Below are 13584 nucleotides of genomic sequence, written 5' to 3' on the forward strand. Positions count from 1 at the left end.
TCGCCTGGAAATTTTTGTCACCATACATTAAAATCAAACATCCATTAGTTAAGACAGCACTGGGTGCTTGCAGAAGTAATGCTTTTTTACCTGTAACAACCAAACCTTACTCTTGGAGCCACGAGTCTGTCTTGATAAGGGATATTTCATCTGTATAGCAGTGCTTTCTGTTTCAGTGGGCTTTGGTTGCAAAGGATTTAGATACGTTTCATCTCTTCAACAGACGCATAACTCTTCTGAAAGAAATTATTCTCAACATAAATAAGGCTTCCAAGTGCTTGAAATGTCTTTTTATTTTTAACTATGTCAAGTGCTTCTCTTAACAACAAAATTTAAAAGACACATTGGAAAATCTGTTTTTTGTTCTCTGTTACTTTCCTTTCATGTATTCACAAGTTTATTTTGTACACTTGGTCACAGGAGTGCTGCCTGAAAGTGATGTAACTGTATACCTTTTTAAGGTGGAGATTTACATTTATGCACCCAATTGTGAAACTACTTTATTAAAATTGCCTTCTAAATTTTATCTAAAGTTAAGGAAATCTGTTTAAATAGAGATGCCCCTTTTTGTATGTAGTAGGAAGGGGTCGCAATTTTTTCAGTCATCATGAACAGATTTTATACTCTAGCACAGATCTGAGTTATCACCCTGGAAGTTTGTTAGTCAAATGACTTCTGGTCAGGATTGACTCAGATCACTGAACTGACTCTCTTACAGCAGTTCACATTAAATCTGAATAGCCTAGTTTAACACAGAAGCTCCCAACTGGAAGTTACAGAAGTTCTATCTGAATAAAAATGGGAATTTCGGAATTTTTAACATTTTCAGCTTACCAGATAGAAATGCCAAAGTCTACATATTCAAAACATGCATGCAATGAAGACACTCTCCAGAACCACGGCTATATTTTCACATAATGTAGCTATGCCAGTTGATTTCCCTTAGCTTACAGGACTGCGTGCGGAAGCAGATTCAGAAGGAAAAGCCCAAAAGGAGGAGAATTGAAATATTCAATAAATTGAATCCTGACAACAAGCATGTGCTGATATTAAATACTGTACCATAAAATACCACATCTAAACTACGACACTATTTTGGGACTTAAAAAATGGTAATAAACTCAGAAATATAAACCACTGAACAGCTGCAACAGAAGGGAAAGGAAGAAGAAATTACTTCATTTTTACAAGAAAAATAAAATTGGACCTATCACTACAAGTTAAGAAAGCATCAATCACAGTAGTTTACACTTATTATTCTAATAATCCAGGCACTTTTTGAAATGCCCTCAACCTGTGTAAACAAACAAGCAAAACTGAGACCAAACCAGACCAAGCCTTCAAAACACTGGAACTAACTTAATTTTTTGCTGTCGTTTCCTCACTTAGGCACATAAACTATACAAAACACAAGAGTTAATGTTTTTCTAATAAAAAGCTGTTTAAAATCTGAACTGCTAAGAAAAGTTGTATTTTAAACACAGGGGAGGGAAATTTGAAACAATCAGCTCAGTGCACCACAACTTAATTCTAGATACTTCACAACAAGTAGTAACACAGAAACTAGATGACTCTATAGCTTTTGAGGTTAGGAGCTCAAATTTCCACATCCCACATGCTTTGATAGCTTGTCAACATGGCCCCTAAGATGTTCCAGGTGGGCTCACTCTACAAAAAACACTTCCCCACCTTTTATGAATTGGCTAATGACTTCTCTGTTAATTATCTCTCACATATAACACAGCAAGAGAGAGCAATGCTTAAAGAAAGGTAACTGGCAGAATGGACTACTGAGGAGCTTTGCATTGCTGATTTTATTTGGTACATGCCACCCAGCCCACACACTTATAGAAGACCCAAAGCCATTCTAATTAGAGGAGCATCACACTGGTATAGATTTTAGATAAAATTCTAAGTACAGTCCTGACCATTCTCTGGCCAGTAGCAAACCTCAAATAGCTCTGCAAATCAGAAGACAAATGTGTCCAATTCTTTCTTTGTTTAGTTTTCTTTTTTTTTTTTTTTTTTCCAAACAGTGCCTGAGCAGGCTGCTGCATACTGAAAGGCATATTATAATGCCCAAGCAAGGGCACAGAGACTCATGCAGGCAGCTGGAACTGATGAATGCCATCTCATTCCATAATATTTCCTTAAAAGGTTTATTATACTGAATTGTTATAATAGCTTAAACTTTGATTCAACAAACCTTACATAAAGCAAACAGCTTAACTTGCTAGGATAGGAGTCTCTCCTACATTAAAAAGACTGTTCAAGTATTCTTAATCCTGGATGAAACTATGCTACATTTGATGTAGCCTGCATGAACAGGGACAAAGTCAATTTAGATTTAGGTATCTTGAAACACCAGTCAGGAGACATCCATGAAGAATCTGGCCTGTCAGAGTGCATCCCTGGTCTGCTCCTCCTGCGTGTGCAAAAAGCAGCTGCTGCCATTGGTAAAACTCTGACAAGATAAGCTGGAGGCTTTCTAGCAAAAATACCCCAAAGTACTGAGGTCCCCAATGCAGATGTCAAAAAGATTAAGTCCTGTTCCTGTGGTTTAACACAGAATTGGCTTCTTTCCTTGCAGCCAGTGCACAACATACATAAAGGAAAACTCTCAGAGTTTGACTGAGTGAGATGTGGTCCCTTGCCGGTTCATGTAAGCAGCATGTCAATCTCTCTCAATTTGCATAGCAATTAGTAGACGAGGACAAGCTGTAAAACCAAAGATGGACAAATCAGATATGAAAACAAATTTCATGCTGAGGGTTCTCAGGTGTTTTTTGCAGTACTGTCAAATGAGAAATATTATTTGAGAGAAATCTGAGTCTGATTAACCACTGTTTTCCTGCAACTTTGGCAAAAAAAGGAGGATTTTGACTGTAGTAGCTGCTGCAGTGCAAGCCTAGGCAGGACCAGTATTTGTAAGATGCACTTGTCCCTGATGATTCAAAGAGAAACCTGTGAAAACCACACATTTGCCCTTCAATGATACCTCCTAGACTTATTACACTGCTCACAGTGAACAGAGCACACCATGCAGGGGAATTACACAGAGCCCAAGGGCAACGGAGGGTAGCCATCCTGACCATGAGGCCATTGCACACTGAGGAGTTAGTGATTCACAGCGCAGCTAACCTGAGCAAGTCCAGGCCCGTGCTGTGCTGCAGGGACAGGACAGCCTGGACTTCAGGCTGTGTTGTGCTGTGCATATCCCTCAGGCACAGGATAAACTTTGCCAGGTTGAATGTACAAGTATGACTGCAGGCAGCTCCCACTCGGTACCAGCAGGTAAACTACCTGCCTGTCCTTGCCTCCATTGAGAGCTGCAGCAACGAGTTCCCATGGGAACATTCTTTTGCTGAATCCTAGAAATTGTGAATACTGATTGCTTCCTTGTAAGAACATCCCAGAAGAACTCATAGGAGCAAACGGGAGAGGCCCTTCCAGGGATAGGCTGTGCACAGTGAACTGTGCCCTGACTAGCTCCCCCAGTGCTGCACAGCTCAGTGTCTCAGCATCTGAAAGTACGCAGGATTGTCTGCACTATTTTTTGTTAGTTCCAATAAATAGTGTTTAAAATCATTCTTCACAGAGCCTCAGTGCTTTTCTTACTGGGATCATAACAAATGAAGTCACCCAAACTGGTTGTTTAAATTCTGTTTTCATTCCTCTCCTCCAATCTTGAGGCACAGTCAATCTGAGCAAAATGTTTGCTTTCCCTTCTTCGCTGTACAGTGAAAAGAATGTTAGGACTGAGATGACTAGCAAAGATACTTGTGTTTGAAAGACACATGAATTTCCACATGAACAGTGCTAGCTAAACTGCTATTTAAAATGCATGAATGGTGTGATGTCCTGAGATTTTGCAAAACCAAGATTGTTTATCACATGTAACTGTCATGGCAGGCCACGCTTTTAACCAGAGAAGTGTTATTGCTAATCAGAACAGACAAAAGGAGCCCTTTAATGCAAATTACTACCCTATCATTCAGTAGGAGATTTTCTATCTGAAAATCTGTGTGATAGAACATTACATAAAAAAATAAGTGTAAATACTAAACCAGCAAAATGCTCAATATTGTGTAATTTGTACCTAGAGAGTCATCAGAGTGTTTTGTTGGACTGCCTCGTAAAGATCAGTTTTCTGTTTAAGTGCTTAGGTACTCAAAGTGGTGGGGGAATTACAATGAAGGAGTCTAGCCAAAAATCCGACTATAAATGGATCATTTCCTACAGATTCCCTAAGGACTGGTCCACTGCAAATGACACCCTTAAGAACAGAGCCAAAATCATCATGTTAAAGACAGTCTTTCACAGGCCTGATGAGGTTCCTGCTGTCATCAAGCATCAAATATGACATTTTGGTTTGCACTAAAGAGAAGCTTTAATATTCAGTTTATAAAAAGGTAAGGTGTTGGACTAAAGCATAAAAATTGCCAGTAGCTTACAGGATTTGATACTGTGCTTGCATTTGCACTGGATGAAAAACTACTTCAAACAAGTATAAACTCAGTTCTTTGAAATGTACCTCTCCTTTAACACAAAATGAAAATAACTACTTAAAGAATGTACAAAACAGGCTTCATATACCCAGGAAATCAAAAAGAAAACCTATTATTTGTAGAAAGAGTTGTGGGTATTCAAGTTTAAATTCTTTATCAGTGTAACTGCATCATTCATTGTCATTAGATTACTGGGTATTCTAGGCATTGTAGGTAGCAGGAATGAAGGCAAAAAAACAGCAATGAATGTTCTTTTCAAATAAACATGAACCAGATACCAACAATTTGATTAAAATTATTCCTCATGAGCCATACTATTTTTACCCTGATATAAAACATTCTGAAATAGGTTAATAAACATAAACATTTATCTAAACTCATTTCATTCTCAGCTTTTGAAAGTGTGATAAAAACTTCAGTAACAAGCATTTTCTTTACTCTTGAGAACATAAACTGGAGTGAAAAAAAAAAAAAAAATCAGTTCTCCAGTACTGTAACTGGAAAGTACTGATATAGTGAAAGAAATTACTTAGAGATGGGAAGAAATCCTTCCTGATTTCAGCAAGGAAAATTCACGGGAGATAGAATTTAGTAAATTAAAGAGAATTAGGAAGGCAAAAAAGCAACAAAGTAGTTAGAAATGGGATTGAAATACATACAATTAAAAATTAACCAAGTGCTTTTATGATGAACTTCAAACATCATACATTTCTAAAAGGGCTAAAAATACACAGAACTCCAAAAGGCATAATACACTATGCATACTGTATATTAAGAGAAAATGAGTAAGCTGACAATATTTCTAACCATGTTTAATTGAAATCTACTTGTTACTGATGCCCTTTCGAAGATTCCCTTTGACATTATTTACAATTGGATGAGGTCCTTAAGGTGCTAAGACAAACAATAATTCTGAGAACAAAAAGTGGTAGCTTTTAGAACGATGCTTAGCATCTCCTTGACTCCTGTCCTTGCCTTGAGGAGCATATAGGTCTAAGAACAAAAGGTGTTTCCTTTTTACACCTGATAATATTAACACTTATGTTAGATCAATTCATGAACAAATTAATATAAATAAAAGCAACATAACGGAAACTACCCAGTACAGCATCCTATCCAACTACTAAAATCTGTATTACAACTAGGCATTTTGAAATATCAGTATGACAATGTGAGTGGTTGGAGTTGTTGGTAAAGTAAGACAAAAAATTTTTTCAACATATAATTTAAATTGGTATGGGAGGGGGGAGAATACTGCTGTATAATTTGGGCCCCATTTGTGTAAGGAGCAAAAGAATTGTGAATACTTCCTAACTTGTTTAGTCAAAAGATTAAAGACAGTTATATGAATGAAGACTTTATGGAGTTGGTAGTTTTCTTTGTACATTTTATCAGAGAATCAGAGGTCTGCAGGAGGCAGTATCCTTATTTTTACAAGCAGAGAGGCAAGCTATAGTGTTATAAACTTGGTCACAGTCACAAAGCAATCCAAGGACATCACTAAGAAGGCCCTAGTCCTTTCATTTCCCCAAGCCACATCAGCAGACCACATACTTTTTTAAGGACAGTTGAAGATAAAACTTACAGAAAAGAGTGACAAGTGCACTGATGGATAAGATGCCTTAGAATCTGTCTACAGTTCACATTTATTAATCAAAAGTTGACTCTATAATTATTGAACAACAGTTATTTATGGAACATCTTATTTGCCTGTTCAGTAACTAAAGGACAAAAATGTAAAAAGGTACAAAATTACCTGAAAATAAGTGTTTGCCTTGCAATGTATCTGTTCTTAGAACATCGCTAAGAAAGACGAAGTTTAACAAAAACCAGCTGTGATGGTCAAGTCTGGCTAGCTCCTTGCCCAGAGGGGGAAAACAGAAAATCCAAGAAAGCACTTTTCTTTCTTCTCTCTCTCTCTTTCTCTTTGCCCTTGGCAATACATCAGCATGTAAGTGAAATCTGCTATAAACTAAAAATGAAAATAAAAACCCAAACCCAAACAAAAAAAAGAAACCCCAAAACCCAAAACCAAAACAAAAAAAAACACTGGAAAGAAATGAGAGGGGAAAGATGGTTGTGCAAGCTATTAATGCTCTGAATTAAGAGGTCTAAACTGGCAGTTTTAATGGTTTTCAGTTTTGCTGTTCAACAGGAGAGTTTGATTTGATGAAAAGTGCTGATCAGGAAGCTTCTGCTCAGTAAGATGCTAAATTAATGAAGAGAAAAGAAGAAACTACTCAGAAGTTATTGTGAGGTACAGTATGAGAGAGAACAGCTTGGGGCTAGCAAACCTGTCAAAACAGAACAGACAAGTTGCACAACTGAAAAAGCCTATGGGTCTGCAGATGAAAGCAAACCCAAGGGAAATTATAGTACTAAAGTGCAGCAGAACTAGATGACACAAAGGTCAAACACAAATTTTTGCTTTTACTCATGCCATTAGAGCCAAGAAGCAGACAGGAATGTGCTAACCCCCACTGGGTCTTCTTCTTGAGCAAAAACTCTCCTAGAATGGGGATGTTAACATCACCCTTGCTTCTTCTTATGGAATGGTGGACCCCACTCTTAAATACACAAATTTAATTACCCCTGGTATTCCCTGGAGACTGGAGAACTGGACTGAAATGGCAACAAAGTAACTTATAGGCAGATACCTGGAAACAATGAGAAAGTCCACCTACTAGGCATTCACTAATCTATATTTTTTAAGCTGTTGCATTTTAAGTAAATAATTAAATATAAATTGTGATAGGGAGAAAAAGATACAAAAAGAAACTATGCAGGAGTTAAGTCTTTGCTCATCTTTGATGACAGAGAGTCCTTTTCAAATTCCTAACCCAAAATAAACAAGTATCCTAGAGAAAAACTGATAGTGTCTTCATGCAGAAATACACAAAAGCCAAATGGCAAAGGCATCCTTTCCTGGGTCATGGGTTGTGGTTTCAAGTCCTCACCTTCATACAGTTCCTTTTGGTGTCTTGCTGAGGGAAAAAGGGAACGCATGATAGATATGGAGCCAAGAATTTCTTGGCAACTTATTTAAAATCACAACAATAAATATAAAGTAGTTAGACTAATAATTATCATTAAAACATAATAGTTCAAAGGAATACAAGAATGCCTAACTAGTAATACCTTTAAAATTGTTATGCAAGAAAACTTAGGAAAGCTTAGGGAAACTCACCCTTTTCCTCTAACATTATGCCTACACTCCCCATGCCCCTTTGGATGAGGGGGTGAGAGTGCCACCATGAGTCGCCAATGTCCCCAAGTTTCACTGGGAGAGTTGTGAAGGTAGGATTGAAGTCTCTTCTGCCTCAGTCCAGGGGTGCAATTGCATTTATCATTATAAATTCTCTTTGTGTATTTTCCCTTTTTTGTACTTTTCCTGGGGTATCCTTAGTCCAAGAGGTATCCTCCCATGAAAAACAAAAAACAAACACAAGAAAAGATCTTAAAAATATATACATTCTATTTGGCGAAAGTATGTGGGGGAAGCAGAATTTCTTTTTAGAAGAATTAGAACTCAGAGATGGAAGTCAACCTGCATATTGAAAGCATTAAGCATCCACTACATAAAAGTGTGAAATCTATTGTGAATTCAGAAATGTGCATGCACACAAAATATTGCTGAATGCAAGAACTTTCCTTCTTTCCAGCACATCAAACACTACTACACTCATTACCTTGATAAACACTCTTGAACTTCTTTATCCTTTCCCCTAATTACGGCCTTTCTGTCTTTCTCATCTCCTTAAAGTTTCCATCATTCTGTCTTTCCACTGAGTCTCTTCCTCCAGCAGGACGTATGCAATCCCTTTCTGCACCTATGCACATTTTACCACTTTCAACTTGTTAGCCAATTTCAGCCTCACTGACTTTTGTTACATTTCTACAAAGACTGAGCAAATGGGCAGCCAGGTAGGGGCAGGAGTGTACACTGGGCATGGTGCTGAATAAAAAGGTCAAGCATTATTAGAGTCCAGACAATCTCCAAGAAAAGTGACATTACAAGTGGCTTGATCCCAGAAAAGACTTTATTCAAATCTCACACACTTTAGAACCACAAAGGTAATAAAACTTTGTTCACCCTGGTGATGTGAGTGACTTCTTTTATCTTATTTCTTTCTGGGAAGTAAGGAGAGACTAAAATATAGCCTTATGTATTGAGAAAACTAAAACAGTCTTATCTTACTCCACACATATTTTAGTGAGCTGAATTTTGTGTTATGTTTGCCTGCATTTCCTTTATATAGCACTAAAACCCCTCTGAAAACCATGAAATTACCAATTTGAAATTGCAGTAAGAATCGTTTGAGTTTTTACCACATCTATTTTCACTGCAATATTTTTCAGGAGACTAAGTTTGTATTGTACCATTGTCTTTCCTTTGAAACCATGGTCACTGAAATTAAGTATCAGAATTTTAATATCTCATACAATCTGTGACAGATGCTTTATTACCTCAATCTTTTCAATATTCTGAATGTTGGTTGCCCTGCCTTTCTCTTCCACACAGTTTACAGCTTCACTAAACTGTGGGAAGAAAGGTACTGGCCAGCAAGCAAAACCACAAAATATTGAAGCTGAAAGAGAAAAGGTCCAAACTTTCAAAATCCACTGTCCTGTTTTATGTATTTCAGGAATTTTAATAACCTCAGAAAGAATCCTTGGTTTTGTGTTGTTTTAAGAACAGGTAACTAGCTATTGAAGGATTTTTTAAAAGATAGATAGTAACAAACAGAGTATACTTTGTTTATCTTTCAACTAAAAAATAAAAAGAGATTAAAAGTTCTTTTTGTGTTGTTCATCAAAATAATACTCCTTTTCACCCAAGATGCAAATTTTTGTTTTCAAGTATCTACCATAAAAGCAAAGAAAATGAAAGGTTGATTTTTCAAAACTGCAGAACAAGGAGATTTCACCAGTAACCCCATCTCTCCATCACTTTTTCTGTAATAGCACATAAATTGGATCAATTTACCAAGTGCAAGGAAGACCCAAGTTTCACTTCTGTCATCTGTTTGAAAAGACTAAAATCTATGGTTTACACAGAACACCCTCTTCTGAAAAAGCATGCTCTGGTTTCAGAGCATGGGACAGACTCAGTCCCCTTTTATTGCAGCTTTCAATTATTAAAATACTCAGCAAGTCAAAACCAGAAAGTCATCAAGGTGCTTTGTGGAGATATGGTGTTGGAGACATGTCACAGAAGTGATCTGTGCCCATGACTCAGTAAATAACTATTTTTAATGTAAAACAGCTAAGTAAGACTGAGACCATTCATGCTACTGTGAAATATTCTATAAGCCTTGAACGATCCTCCTTTTCTGCTTCACTGAAGAATTTTCCTGATCTGCTGACTGCCAGAAACTGAGAAAACATTCTGGAAAAGAATCACTGGATGCCACTTCTCTACTTGCACTGCTTCCTAGGCTCCAACTGAGGGGCACCACGAAGGCAGGACTGGGGCCAGGGGGACACCTGCCCTTGTCACAGACGGGGGCATGGGCCAGCACACACAATGGTGGGCATCACCTGCCCTTTGAGGACGGCCCTGAGTTTGTTCTTTCCACCTTGTTCTCCCCCTCCTACCCCTGCAGCCCAAAGTGAATGACAGTCAAATCTGGGAGTAGCTAGGTATCTGGGGGAAAACTCATTTATTAAAAGGAAAGAAAAAGCCAGATTCACAATGGACATCTGAATAGCTACAGGAAGACTCTTGGAAAAATAATACATTAAGCTTACTGAAGGTTTAGTCAATGAAAGTGAGAGAAAAGTAATTTGTCTGCACAATGGCAAAGCATAAAAAAATTTCTGCTTTATATCTCTTTTTTTTTTCATTAATTGAAATGCTAAAAATTACCTAGAGTGCCTGCATCTTCTCACAGCTTTCTCACAAAATGGATATCGCTTCAAAGTTCAGTCCCATATTGTGGCAAACTTCATTTTGGTAACAGCATAGAATTGAGTTTGCATGTTCTTCACCTATTTCTCAGCTACTCGCAAAGACAAGCATAGTGCTGTTCAAGAAACACAGGTTCAGCATAACGATAAACTGAAACAAATCGTTCTCTGTTATCCAAAATCTTTGCTCCAGCTATGGACCAGCCACAGTTAATAATAATAACATTGATCAACCACAAACACTAAAATAAATATCAAAAGTCTGAGTTCATCCATGCTTAACCCCCCACGACTTGGGGTGACAGTTTTAGTACAGAACAGATGTTTCCGCTCTACATAGTAGCATGAACTATCCTACAAGTACAACCATTTCTCATAAATCTCATTTATGAGAAAAAAAAAAAAATCATGTTCCTTAAATACCTGAATCACTCTGAATAATTTAATGTAGTTATAACATTTTTTCCCTAACTTTTAACTTATAGTGTACTACAGATAATACCTTTGGAATTTTGGGAATTTTTTTCTAATGGACTGTAAAATACTCTAACTTGAGAATATGTTTCATAAAATTAAATTAGAAATGCTCAAACTCTCAATATGAGACCACTAAAGTGTATTTTTATACAAACTAAGCAGGTGGGAACTTATGTACAAGCCCTGGGCTTGGGCACAATTTCCCTTGTTTGGTCACTGCTACCAATGGTCAAAAACTGAATTACTCTGCATATCTTTAATAAATTGTATTATCGTTACCTCCCATTAAATAATGAATTACCATCTATTTCAACCCACAGTGATTGCCTTACAAAGTTCTTTAGAGTAGTCACATTAGTAACTACAAAATGCAGTGTGTTGCAGAGATACCCCGGGTATCTGTGCTATGCTGCAAGAGGTCACAATTGTATCCATGAGATGCTGCACTTGCAGTTCATCCATCTGCCAGGTCAGAAAAGCTTATCAGCTTGTGTACAGAGCTGTATTGTTTTTAGAAGCCAAACAAAACCAGAACTACATGGGCATATGTTACTGTCTCCCACAACCCCTATTTTTTTTGAGATAGACATGGCTTAAAATAACTCTTCAGTATCTTCAGGGCATATCTAACTACCGGGTACGGTATACACCTTTTGTTTCTTTTTGGTTTTCATGTGAATGATATCAAAAATACGTAAATCGATTTTCCTGAAGAAAGTTAACCACGAGAATTAGCTAAGAGAAATGCAAGTTGGGTAGACCAACTTGCCTAGGAGCACAAGTGACACCAAGCTAGTTTTGCTGCAGCAACCACGGAGCTTTTCCAGATTAGTCTTTTAGGAAATGTATGCACATTAGGGAAAAAAAAAAAAAAAAGAAGAAAAGCAAGTGATATTTTCTTTCACAGATTACGCCTGCCAAACACAAAGCAAGTAATGCTTGAATAAAAGTGATGTTTACGTACACTAAATGTTTACAAAGTTCTTGATGTATTCCTTGTGTAATTATCTCTCAGCATTGCATTCTGAGACTCAGGGAAGGCAAGAACAGCTGTTTGCTTTATAGCCAACTGTTATTTTTGCCTTTATACAGATATATCTATTTTCAACATTTTAATGTATGCATATACAGACACACAAACAAATATACATACACAGAAATTCATGTATCTGTACACTTGTAGATACTGATAGCAGGCTAGGAGAGCAAGCCTTCCCTTTGCTTCATGGTCAGTCAGTAAACACTGGAGCTGACACTCCTGTTGAATGGCTGGCTAAGTTGTAACCAAATTAAGTGCTGGAAAAAGTCAAGTTTAAATAGAGATACTTTATTCAGAAAAAAAAAAAAAAAGTAAACCTTTCATTTATTTATTTAATTTTTTTAATCTGAGTACTTAATAAACCACATTTGCTCTCTTACTGAATTTTATATCCTCTTGCAGACCACTCAGGAAACGGAAAGCTGGATTCAGCCATTTTACTCACACCAACAGTCCATTTGTTTATGTAACTTTAATCACTGCGGGGAAGGGTATCAGACACAGTCTACAACAACCTTGGAATATTACAACAGATCAAGAAAATAAATCTTCATTTAAGGAAGATAAAACTACTCATGATGCCCTCCTTGAAATAAAGTACTGACTGAATTCATCAGTTTATTCTGGACACTTAGCACCACTGAGACAACATGAAATACTTGAGAGATTTATACCCTATTTGCAGCTGTCCGGCAGAGAGCCAGAACACCCTTTCAGCTGATAAAGATATCCAGATGTAAAGCTGGTAGGGGCAAAGGAACCACCGGCTGTTAGCTGCCTTCTGCTTTCCCATACCACATATAGAAGACATCCAGGAGAAGGAGAAATGGGGACAGACCATGACCTCCTTGATTAAAATCCTCTATGGAGGATAACGGTTATACTAAAATAATAGAAGACGCTGTTGTACCTGTAACATAACTGACACATATATAAAACAGATAAACATAACAGATCTGGATAAAAGATAATTATATCAAGTACATTATTTTAGAGAATTTTCTCTAATCCATGGTATCTGCTATTAATTACCATATTTTAAAGTAGCAGTAGGTTTGTCTCTTTTGTTTGCAAAGCCTGGCATGGGAAAGTGTTGGCAGCTCCATACCAGCAACTTTAATCAAAGCTCCAAAGTAATATTGCATCACTATTTGAAAGTCAGGAGTGGCTGCAATTAAGTGCCCTCTTTTTTTTCGATGATGTCTGCTTGCATAATTTTCTGGTAATTCAAACTCCCAGTGAAATCAAAGCTTTGTTTCGAATTTGCAGGCCTTTCCTATTAAGTTCTAAAGGATAATCTTGGTGTTCTTACTAAGTGAAAATATTGAATTAATAGGCATTCAGTTATAGACCTAGGATTGTCCACATTCGTATTAGAACAATATTTGTAGTGCTTTCCTGACGATAAGCAATTAGTGTAAACAAACTCAAAACACTTTTCCAAATTCCAACAAATATAAAGAACTGTGAGGGCAATAGACAGTAACAAAATGCACAAAGGGGCTTTGAAAGAGACGTGATATAAAAGGTAGTGATAAAAATAGGGTTAATCTATGGTTAAGTTTTACATCTCCTTATCAGCGGTGCTTGTAATGTGCTTAGGAAGACATGCTTTAAAGTAATATAGCTGTTATACAGAAATTTCTTATT

This window comes from Leptosomus discolor, chromosome 1, assembly GCF_034619465.1.
Source record: "Leptosomus discolor isolate bLepDis1 chromosome 1, bLepDis1.hap2, whole genome shotgun sequence".
Taxonomy (NCBI): Eukaryota; Metazoa; Chordata; class Aves; order Leptosomiformes; family Leptosomidae; genus Leptosomus; species Leptosomus discolor.